Source organism: Vicia villosa, linkage group LG6 (genome assembly GCF_029867415.1).
Source record: "Vicia villosa cultivar HV-30 ecotype Madison, WI linkage group LG6, Vvil1.0, whole genome shotgun sequence".
In the NCBI taxonomy this organism is placed as follows: domain Eukaryota; kingdom Viridiplantae; phylum Streptophyta; class Magnoliopsida; order Fabales; family Fabaceae; genus Vicia; species Vicia villosa.
Genome location: NC_081185.1, coordinates 103,218,098 through 103,228,402, shown reverse-complemented (window position 1 = coordinate 103,228,402; position 10,305 = coordinate 103,218,098).

Here is a 10,305-nt window from a genome sequence, read left to right as displayed (position 1 = left end):
GGAAACACTTCCGGATACTCATTCACTACCCGTAGCTCACCAGTGTTATCGCCCCCTTTTACTTCCATTGAAGAGCACAACATAAATACCACCGCTCCATCCTTGACGGCCAAATTCATCTGTTTGACTGACATAGTCAAATCTTCAACACTAACCTCTTCAGGAAAGATAACCGTCTTCGTAAAACAATTGATATGAACTCGATTAAATTGCAACCAGTTCATTCCCAATATGACGTCAAGTCCTTCAAGAGGAAGGCACACTAAGTCCATTCCAAACTTCCTACCAAATATGTCAACAGGACAGTTCAAACAAGCAGAAGAAGTAGTTACTGAACCCGACGCAGGAGTGTCAATAACCATACTTCCATGAATAATAGATATTTCTAATCCCAATCGTTTAGCACAATCCAATGAAATGAACGAATGAGTCGCTCCAGTATCTATAATAGCAACTAAAGGTGTGTCATGGATAAAACACGTACCTTTAATCAGACGATCTTCCGGAGTAGTCTCTGACCCAGACAAAGCAAAGACTTTTCCACCAACCTGATCCTTCTTCGGCTTAGTGCAATGTGGACTGATGTGACCCTCTTCGCCGCAATTATAGCAAGTCACAATCTTCATCCTACAATCTGAAGCAATATGACCCGCCTTACCACACTTGAAGCATTTCTTCTCTCCACTCTTGCACTCATTCCTTCTATGCCCAGTCTCACCACAGTTGTAGCACCTAACGGGAGCACCAGAATCTCCCCCACTAAGCCTCTTCCAATCTCCAGTTATAGGATTTCCTCTACCATATGGCTTACCTTTATCCATAGGTTTCTTACCTTTCTTGTCAACCAACTCGCGAGAGTGAGATGACTTCAGCTTAAGGTTATCCTCTTCGAAGATCCTACTACAGTCAACCAAATCGACAAATCGCCGAATTCTCTGGTACCTGATCCCCTGCTTGATCTCATCACGAAGACCATTCTCAAACTTGATGCACTTTGAGAATTCACTCGCCTCGTCATTGTTGTAGTGAACGTAGTACTTCGCCAACTCGACAAATTTCGAAGCATACTCTGGTACCGTCATATTACCCTGAGTCAGCTCCAAAAATTCAATCTCTTTCCTGCCTCGAACGTCTTCAGGAAAATACCTCCTCAGAAACTCTCTCTTGAACACAGCCCAGGAAACAGCTACACCATCAGCATCCAATTCAGCCCTGGTAGCCATCCACCAGTCATCAGCTTCTTCGGACAACATATGAGTACCATACCTCACTTTCAGGTTCTCAGCACAATCGATGACTCTGAAAATCCTCTCGATCTCCTTAAGCCATTTCTGAGCACCTTCAGGATCATGTGTGCCCTTGAACAATGGAGGATTGTTTCGCTGAAAACTGTTCAGCTGCCTGTCAGCACCAATACCAGCTCCATTGACATCCCCCCCCAGTACACCAGCAATCATGCCTAGAGCCTCAGCAATTGCATCGTCGTTTCTTCCTCCTCTTCCAGCCATTGTTCTGCTAAATATAAAACAATATTCATTAGAACAAGATGTATCAATAGTGTCAACCTTACACTATTCGCATACGAGGGATTAACTGACACTAAGACTCTGACTCAAACGACCGACTATGCTCTGATACCACTATTGTAACACCCTTCTAAACTCTGCGGCAATTTTTAATAATTAATCAGAGTAAAAACATATGCACAAGGGTGCCACAATTATTCAAAATAAATAAATCAACTAAGGTCAAAGTCATGCTTCATTAGGAAACGGTTCACCAAAACATAATCATGTTTATCACAGCGGAATACTAAACATCATCAAATACAACCAAATGGAATCATAATTCAACATCAAATAAAATGGATAAGCTCATAAAAACTTCTATAACTATCGTTCCCCAGTGTTACATATCAGAGCATGACCGACACGACCCGACATAAACGGATAAACTCTATGAGTCATCCTCACCAAGCACTAATGCCGCTACTCCTCAATCTGAAAATGACAACATGTAAGGGTGAGTCTCATTCTCAATTAGTAAATATTATGCAATTCATAAGCAACAAGCATCATAATATACCGTTCACCCAATTATACATATTCAGATTCTCATCCATTATTAATTCACACAATAATAGATCACATCACATACTACAGAAATCCATACAATCATATTATGACAAAATGCATATGACACAACTGACACTATGCATGTGGTACCAATAAACCGTGGAATCAATCCACCTAACCGATCTACGCCTCATCGAGATACGGCCCACCGACACAATTTCCACACAATGGGAAATATGTCCACCAACGATCCAAACCTCACCGGGATCCAACATCAATGCATATGAATGAATGAAACACATATAACATACTTAAAACACACTAAATCACGATGAGCAACTCATCTCAACACCACATCACCGAATAAGTATGTACATGTTTTCAACATCATTCAAATAATCATGCATCCATCACAATCATAATAACAAATCACACCAATTCATCATCATATCAAACACATTGTCACACCTATCTCATATGCACACAATGTTCAATTCTTATCAAGTAATTAAATCGAGTTTTAAAGAAATAAAGTTGCCTAATGCCAATATTCGTCATTCATCATATAAAACATTTAATTACTTGCACGACGCCCAAAACGGCACTAAGAAATGATTCACGGATCAAAAGATACATTATTTTGAAGTTTGGAAAAATTCACACACAGCAAGGTTCGCTCAGCGGAGCAAGGCAGAAGCGAGATCCTTCAGACCCCCGCTCAGCGGACCTTAAGCGACGTCAACCAGAAGCAACCCATGTTGGGACCTCCGCTCAGCGGACCCCCCTCAGCTCAGCGGACCTGCGATTTCAGCAAACCCCAAGTCTGCGACCGACCCTGCGATTTCACTCCCCTTTCACCCAAAAACGATTCCAGACATCACATACAAGCATACAATCATCATATATTCAATTATACACTATAAAACATCATCCAAACTCATTATTAACCAACTATTTCACACAATTATCATCAATTCAATCCAATTAGAATACCCTAACCTAACAATCCCAATATCTAATTGAACCAACCATACATCAATCTACCCATCACCTAAGACCACATAAGAGATACTAAAAGGAAGAGTCCCCCCTTACCTCGGTGAATCTCTTGAATGCTCTCTTTCCGGTTTCACGTTCTTGCCTCTGCCTCTTCTATTCTTTTCACGTGTTCTTCCTTTTCTCCCCAAATGGTTCCCTTTTCTTATTTTATGAAAAATAAAATAAAATAGATTAACCACAACTTAGTAAAAGGCCTAACTAGTTAGCACCCCCTTTTACTATCACCACACCATAAGCCCAATATCTCATATTGCATCATTTTCCAATTAAATCCAATTTAAAATTCTAAAATTCCAATTATTTAATTTAAATCCAAATTAAATTAATAAACTGAAATTATGGGTGTTACAGGAGCATCTTTGTCTTTATCTTCTTTGAGAGAGTTAAGATATTTAGTCCTAACTTCTGGCAGCTCACTTCTGAAGAAGGATTCAAAGTCAGCAAGAACAGGATCTCTTCTGCTTCTTGCTCCAGGAAGAGGTTAAGGGGTTTGTCTGATAGCTTCAATAACATTCATCTTTCTCAAAGTGAGAGCATTCAAGCAGCTTCCTGTATCAACAACAAGATCTTAGATGATCCCTTGAGCTTCCAAGTCCCCAACAATCTTGGAATGAACCAGAAGATTTGTAATAATTCTTCCAAAAGGAATAATGTTACCCTTCTTTGTTCTGAAAGCATTTCTGGAATCCCTCACAGCAGTCCACATGTGGTTGAAGATTATGTAGATAATATCAACCTTCTTCTGAGCGGCAATGCAATACAGAATGTATTGCTGCTCTTTGTTGACAAAATCTGCAGAATGGGTTGATTTCCTGTGATAGAAACACCCTAGAAGAATCTTGGTCCAGATTTTGTAGAGATCCTTCATGTCCTTAACACGCTTTGTTTTCTCCACGTCTGTATAAAGAGTAGCCAAAACCTCTTCCCATTCAGCCCTTTGAACAATTTCATGGACACCTTCAGGGTTTCTTAGGTCAAACATCATTCTCAGGATGTTCTCAGTAACAACAACAAATTTTCCTTTAACAAACGACAGTATTGATTTAGGGCAACCACAGCGTGCACCCAAAATTCCTTTACTAGTTATGGGTAAACAGGTCCACAGAACTCAGAGAACAGAGAAGTCCATCCTTGAAATGACATATCCTCTTTCAGATGAAACTCATGTTTTTCCAGACTATCAAAGTCCACCGTTAGCTCACAAATAACTTCCAACTCCTTTTTGGGAATAGAGCAAGAGATAACAGGAACAATTTGTTGTTCATCTTCTTGAAGATGAAGAGGAACAGAGGAACCAGCGTTGAGAGATGATGAAGCAGCCATTGAAACAGTACTGAGATTACTTGAAACTTTTCTGGGTTTGCGTTTAGGGTTTGAGAAAAGGCCAAAGAGGTTGCAAAAATGAATGCAAGATGAGAGAGAGAATGGGAGCGAAAAAGATAAACGTTATGATTTGAAATATATTTATAGAGGCGAATTTGAAAGAGAATGCAATTAATTTATGAGAATGAACAATTACATAATCAATTGAAATCAAATGCATTAAGTGATGAGTGACGTTAGGTGAGAGAACATGGTAATTGAAATGATTTAACACAGTTACCTAGGGCGGCATCCCATCTGTTTCACTCACGCTTTTACCAACCGTGCAAACACGTGTTCACCATCAGAAAACACTTGATGACAGTTGTGTTGCATTGAATTTGCTTCTATTGACGAGTAAAACCTTTCATCTTCAGATTATGATCAATGATTCTGACTACCATTCTTTATAAATGATCTTGTTCTGATAGGATCATCTTTCTTTCCAAGAATCACATCTTCTGAGTGAGCTGAGGTGTGTCTAGAAGATCTTCTGACTGTTGGCTCTTCAGAAATTCTGAGATTCTCTAAAGATGCAGCAACTTGATCTTCTGATCCTTTGCTTCTGAGACTTTCAGCTTCTGAAACTTTGCTTCTTGGTTCTTCAGCTTCTGATATATCAATATCTATATCTGCAAAATTCTCAAACTGCTTTGGCTTTTCAAGACCAAGCTTATCATCAAATCTGATATTGATTGATTCTTCTACAACCAATGTTTCAGTATTGTATACTCTGTAGCCTTTAGAGCGTTCAGAATATCCAAGAAGGAAACATTTTTGTGCCTTAGAATCAAATTTACCAAGATGATCTTTAGTATTCAGAATGAAACAAACACATCCAGAAAGGATGAAAATATGAAATGTTGGGCTTTCTGTTCTTCCACAATTCATAAGGAGTCTTATTTAGAATAGGTCTTATAAAGATTCTATTCTGAATATAACATGCAGTATTAATTGCTTCTGCCCAGAAGTGCTTAGCCATATTGGTTTCATTGACCATGGTTTTGGCCATTTCTTGTAGAGTCCTATTCTTTCGCTCTACAACTCCATTTTTCTGTGGAGTTCTAGGGCAATAGAAATCATGGGCAATACCATTTTCTTTGAAGAACTCCTCAAAGAATCTGTTCTCAAATTCACCACCATGATCACTTCTGACCTTTATGATTTTTCACTCCTTCTGAGATTGAATCTGAGTGCAGAATTCAAAGAACACTGAATGAGACTCATCCTTGTGTTTTAAGAACTTTACCCATGTCCGGCGGCTATAATCATCTGCGATGACTAATCCATATTTCTTCCCTCTGACAGATGCTGTTTTGACTGGTCCAAACAGATCAATGTGCAGAAGTTCTAACGGCCTAGAGGAAGAGACAACATTCTTAGACTTGAATGCAGGTTTGGAGAACTTGCCCTTCTGACATGCTTCACAAAGAGCATCTGATTTGTATTTCAGATTTGGGAGTCCTCTGACCAAATTTAGTTTGTTAATCTGATAAATCTTTCTCAAACTAGCATGTCCTAATCTTCTGTGCCAGACCCATTGCTCTTCAGAAACAGACATAAGGCAAGTCACCTTCTGTTTCTCAAGATCAGAAAGATCAATCTTATAAATGTTGTTCTTTCTCTTACCTGTAAATAGGATTGAGCCATCCTTCTGACTTACAGCCTTGCAAGACTTTTGATTGAAGATTATATCATAACCATTGTCACTTAATTGACTTATGGACAATAAGTTATGCGTTAATTCTTCTACAAGAAGTACATTAGTTATGGAAGGAGAGTTACCAATACTTATGGTTCCAGAGCCAATTATCTTGCCTTTCTGATCTCCTCCAAACTTGACTTCTCCACCTGACTTAAGCACCAGGTCTTGGAACATAGACCTTCTTCCCGTCATGTGTCGCGAGCACTCAGAGTCCAGGTACCATGACATTTTGTGCTTTGTCTTCTTTGCTGCCAAGGAAATCTCTTCAGAATCTGATTCTGATGTAGATTCTGATCCATCATCCACTGTGGCCATCAGTGCAAGGTTTGCTTGCTCGCCTTCAGAGTCTGATTCTGATTCAAAATCATCCCATGTTGCCATAAGACCTTTCTTCTTATGAAACTTCTTCTTGGGATTCTCCTTCTGAAGTTTTGGACATTCATTCTTGAAGTGTCCAGGCTCATTGCACTCGTAGCAGATGACCTTCTTCTGGTCAGATCTTCTGCTTCCAGAAGATTCTCCTCTTTCAGGCTTCTTTGAACTTCTGAAGTTCTTGAACTTCCATTGCTTGCTCTTCCAGAGTTGGTTTACTCTTTTGGAGATCATGGACAGTTCATCTTCTTCTTCTTCTTCTTCTTCTGATTCTGATTCTTTAGAATCTTCTTCTTCATCCTGAAAAGCGTTAGTGCATTTTTTATAATTAGATTTTAATGCAATAGACTTACCTTTCTTCTGAGGTTCATTAGCATCCAGCTCTATTTCATGACTCCTCAGGGCACTGATCAATTCTTCAAGAGAAACTTCATTCAGATTCTTGGCAACCTTGAATGCAGACACCATTGGACCCCATCTTCTTGGCAAGCTTCTGATGATCTTCTTGAAATGATCAGCCTTGGTGTATCCCTTGTCAAGAACTCTTAATCCAGTTGTTAGCGTTTAATATCTTGAGAACATTCTCTCAATGTTTTCATCATCCTCCATCTTGAAGGCTCCATACTTCTGGATCAAGGCAAGAGCTTTGGTCTCCTTGACTTGGGCATTTCCTTCATGAGTCATTTTCAATGATTCATATATATCATAGGCAGTTTCCCTGTTAGATATCTTCTCATATTCAGCATGAGAGATAACATTCAGCAAAACAGTTCTACACTTGTGATAATTTTTGAATTGCTTCTTTTGATCATCACTCATTTCTTGTCTTGGAAGCTTTACACCATTAGCTTTATTTAGATGTTTGTAACCATCCACCAGAAGATCCCATAAGTCACCATCTAGACCAAGAAAGTAACTTTCAAGTTTATCTTTCCAATATTCGTAGTTTTCACCATCAAATACTGGTGGTCTAGTATAACCATTATTACCATTTCCATTATGTTACTCAGCAGAGCCAGATGTAGATGTAGGTGTTGGTTCATCACCAGCCATCTTGACTTAAGCGTTTTTCTCTTCCTGAATCTTTTCTAAACACGGTTAAGTGCTTGCACCTTAGAACCGGCGCTCTGATGCCAATTGAAGGATAGAAAAACACTTAGAAAGGGGGGGGGGTTTGAATAAGTGTAGCTTTAAAACTTGTAAGATAAAAACAATCTGCACAATGATTTTTATCCTGGTTCGTTGTTAACTAAACTACTCCAGTCCACCCCCTTGGAGTGATTTACCTCACCTGAGGATTTAATCCACTAATCACACAAGATTACAATGGTTTTTCACTTAGATAACCTCTAAGTCTTCTAGAGTATTCTGATCACAACCTGATCACTCTAGGAATAAACTGCTTAGATACCCTCTAAGACTTTCTAGAGTATTCTAATCACAACCTGATCACTCTAGGAACAAACTGCTTAGATACCCTCTAAGACTTTCTAGAGTATTCTGATCACAACCTGATCACTCTAGTTCTTACAAATTAATGTAAACAAATTCTTTTAAGAGTTACAATGCTTCTTAATAATCTATTATCACAACTGTGATTTTCTCTTAAGTTTAAGCTTAATCTCACTAAAATATTACAACAGCAATCTAGTGAGGTTGAAGATGAAGTTTGAGAGCTTTTTGAATTTTACAGCATTTCTGTAAGTTTGCGCAAAGTGTTGTATTCAGCTTCTCATCAGAACTTCTATTTATAGGCGTTTGAGAAGATGACCGTTGGGAGCATTTAATCCGTTGCGTGATCCGTACAGCATTGCATTTAATGTTTCACTCTTTTGTCAACTACCTTGAGCCTTGCTTTCGCCGTGTCAACTGACGTTGCCTTTAATAGCTTCTAACGTTCCTTTTGTCAGTCAGCGTAGCCTGCCATCTTGTACTTGCTTCTGATCTGATGTTTGTGTAAACAACGTTTGAATATCATTATAGTCAAACAGCTGGGTGCAGAGCATCTTCTTGTCTTCTGACCTTGAAGTGCTTCTTAGCGTGATACCATGAGAACTTTAGTGCTTCTGCTTCTGATCTCAAGTTCTTCTGATGCTTCCATAGACCATGTTCTGATTCTGCTTGACCATCTTTTGATGTCTTGCCAGAGCATGTTCTGATGTTGCATGCTGAACCTTCTGAGTCAGTGCTTCTTGCGCTGATTTTGTGCATACTCTTTATGTGATTCCTGAAATGGAAATTGCGTAGTATTAGAGTACCACATTATCTCATACAAAATTCATATACATTGTTATCATCAAAACTAAGAATATTGATCAGACAAATCTTGTTCTAACAATCTTGTTTAACAATTTGCCATAAGTTCATTTTACAAAACATAATGCCAACCATAAAAATAGAGAATTAACTATCTCCCCCCTTGGCTTATTTTGGCTAAAACAACTTAACACCCTTTCAAAATAAATCAAACACATAAATTCTTAGCCCTGCAGAGATTCCACTCAATCAGAGATATTTGCAGCAAAAAAATAACATGTAACACATGCTAGTCAGTGGAATCTACAATCTGGAAACACAACAACATTTAGAAATCAATTTCTTAACTAGTCAGATGAATGTCACGACATTTTTCCTGACATCTCTGCAGCACACGCTGATCCACCATCATGCTAAGAGAACCAGAAGTTTCTCCCCCTCAATAGCTCATCAGCACCTCCACCTCAGTCACTGGTTAGTGCACACACACACACACACACATATATTACTCCCCCTTTTTAGCCATAATATGACAAAGCAAGGTAAGTAACTAACCAAAAACAAAAACCACACAAGTACATTTAGGAAATAAATCTAAACAAATCATGAGCATTTAATCCTTACAGAAACAAACTAAAAAAACAAAACACATGAGAAAATAGCTCATGGAGCAGCACCAACACCAACTTCAGTATCAGTATCAACTTGAGCATCAACATCAACATCAATTTCATATGTAGTCTCGAACTCTTCCTCTTCACCATCATTAAATGAACTTTGGTCATTACCAGCATCATCGGCACTTTCATTCCCAGCCTGTTCACCCTCAAGAGCATTATGGTCAACAATCTCGTTATTTCCAGAGTCACCACGTTCAGTCACATTCTCCCCTCTAGTTACATGTCCTGCAGACTTAACAACATCACCAGCAGCAGCACTAACATGTCCAGACTAGTTTTCTTCATCCACCATGGTTTTAATCAGACTTTCTAATTGAATTTTCCTAGCAGTGCTATTTCTAATAGACTCATCAGACTCCCTGCAAGTCTCCTTTACAGTGGAAATGATGCCTTTCTTGGAAGTCACAGTACTAGGTACTTGAGAAGCTGCCAGGATAATGTTTAGAACACGTGCTCCACCAAACAGCTTATAATGCAAAGTCAAAGGAGATTCCTTTTTCTTTACACTATCAGCATCCAACAAGATATCAGGGTGTTGGTTCAAAATAATCCCATAGATGAGAGAGGGAAAACATATGGGAATGATGTCTCTTACTAACAACATATATAAACCTTCCAAGACCAGTAGTGATAGTGGGGGTATGATTGGTGGGCACCCAGTTGACAACAACCATTCTGTGGAGGATGGCATATTTCACAGTAAGACTGCCAATAGATAGCTTTCCTTCATTTGGCCAATGTTTCACATGACCACCAGTATTTCCTTGCACACCTCATTATCTGTAACCTCTAACTC